This window comes from Schistocerca piceifrons, unplaced genomic scaffold (assembly GCF_021461385.2).
Source record: "Schistocerca piceifrons isolate TAMUIC-IGC-003096 unplaced genomic scaffold, iqSchPice1.1 HiC_scaffold_1234, whole genome shotgun sequence".
NCBI lineage: Eukaryota > Metazoa > Arthropoda > Insecta > Orthoptera > Acrididae > Schistocerca > Schistocerca piceifrons.
Genome location: NW_025727053.1, coordinates 100,001 through 102,500, shown reverse-complemented (window position 1 = coordinate 102,500; position 2,500 = coordinate 100,001).

Here is a 2,500-nt window from a genome sequence, read left to right as displayed (position 1 = left end):
CAGTGCATCTTCTCCGCCACATTACACAATCCACACTATCACAACCAGACCAGGAGGTCCGTGCGGAAAATACAATATCCCAGCCTTTCGACATCCACCATTGCGCAGACCAGGCACCAACACCCACACATGTCCTATACAACGGTGCACCCAACATCACAATAGTACCTCCTGTCACAGCGCACAAACAATGACATGAGTCAAAGACACAGGTCTCACACAAGCATAGAATTGGAGCGCCGCCTCTAATAAGCCAAAGGTGCATCCTGACGTGACAAATCTGATCATGTCACAAGCATTCACTTACTATAATCACTATCAACGAACCTGCCGCCCCCGCCCCCCCCCCTACACCTTTCCGTACAACAACGTGTAACCTAACCTAACCTAACCTAACCTATGTTGTACCTTAACCTAACCTGGGTTGTACCTTAACCTAACCTATGTTGTACCTTAACCTAACCTATGTTGTACCTTAACCTAACCTATGTTGTACCTTAACCTAACCTATGTTGTACCTTAACCTAACCTATGTTGTACCTTAACCTAACCTATGTTGTACCTTAACCTAACCCATGTTGTACCTTAACCTAACCCATGTTGTACCTTAACCTAACCCATGTTGTACCTTAACCTAACCCATGTTGTACCTTAACCTAACCCATGTTGTACCTTAACCTAACCCATGTTGTGCCTCAACCTAACCCATGTTGTGCCTCAACCTAACCCATGTTGTGCCTCAACCTAACCCATGTTGTGCCTCAACCTAACCCATGTTGTGCCTTAACCTAACCCATGTTGTGCCTCAACCTAACCCATGTTGTGCCTTAACCTAACCCATGTTGTGCCTTAACCTAACCCATGTTGTGCCTTAACCTAACCCATGTTGTGCCTTAACCTAACCCATGTTGTGCCTTAACCTAACCCATGTTGTGCCTTAACCTAACCCATGTTGTGCCTTAACCTAACCCATGTTGTGCCTTAACCTAACCCATGTTGTGCCTTAACCTAACCCATGTTGTGCCTTAACCTAACCCATGTTGTCGCCTTAACGTAACCCACGTTGTCGCCTAAACCTGCTCTGTAATTGTTATACGACTCGTTCAATTACTGTAGTGTTGCCCACCCGCAACCCTCGCAATATAGTTCGCTACTCGCACTGCCCGCACCCCTGTGTATCGCTTCATGTTAAACACCTTGCAAGTCTTGCTCACTTTCCACATGCTCCTGCTGTACACTGTAATGTGGATGGCAGCAGGACGTACATGCCGCCCCTCCCCACGTCCCCACCTTGCCCCCTGCCTTCGCAAGCTGGTTGGTGAGAAGTTTGCATGTTCAATGCCCTTCGCATGCGACGTACTCAGGCTACGTTGTGGTGCGGCCTGTGTCAACTGTCCGCTGATGTCGTACGCGTGAACCACAATCTGTACTGCACATTCGTCCTTATGTACTGAATGATACATCGTGGCACATGTGTGACCGCACAACGACTGCGCCCAAAAACGGCGGACCATACAGTGCAAATATTGTGCACGCAGCTACGTGTCGTCTCCCTATGAGAGCTGGATTGCAGTGTGGTACGCCATAGAGACGTGTGGGAGGAACGGACGCCGTGGATGGCGATCAGCATGAGCTGTCTGTTGATGTATTCGGACCTAGTCGTCTCTCCTCACACACCGTGATGGCATGGTGCACCGCGTTCCATATCTGCGACATGCTACAGAGGCCGGTTGACAGTCGTTCGAGCAATGGACATCGCATACGTACGGGGGCCACCTTCCACGTATTGTCTAGGCGTGCACATTTTGTTGCGTGTATGTGGGCAGACGTAGTGTGGCGTGACACCTGACACAGGCATGCAATAATCGTTGAAGTTGCAAATGGCGATGGACGCCTGCGTTTTCTGGTGAAGTTACGCAAATGAACAAATGGTAACCTGTTGTGGTGCGGTTGTTCTCGCTAGGGGTGAATCGGTGATGGCGACGATAGGTTGAGGTACTAACCGGTTGTTCCAGCGATACCCACCATGCCGACGAAACTGAACGGCATCTGGGTGTGAAGCGATACGCGGCGGTGGCTGGGTGGGACCGTCCCCGGCCGGTGAGGGGGCGCCTCCCGGCGTGCTGGCCGCGCGGTGCGTGGGCGCACGCGCTACAGCCGGCTGGTGGGGGCGGCCAGTGGCAGGCGCGCCGGCCGACGGACGCGGCAGGCGTCGCAGCTGCGCGCCGGCGCACCCTGCGCGCGGCGCCGTGCGGCCAAAGTAGGTCCTCGCGGGCCCAGTGCGAAGCGCGGTGGACATCTTCAGTGTGCTGGTCCGATTGAGGACTGTGTGCGTTGAGGATGCGCCGCCGCCCGGCGCTCGGCGCCGCGACGCCGTCTGCTGCTCGGTCGCCCCAGCGGTTCTCGCTGGTGGTTTGTATCGCAGCTGTGCGGATGTGTTGGCGCGTGCGCTGTGCTGGGAGAGTTCGCTTCGGCACCCAAGTGGGGCTTTTGTCCTTCT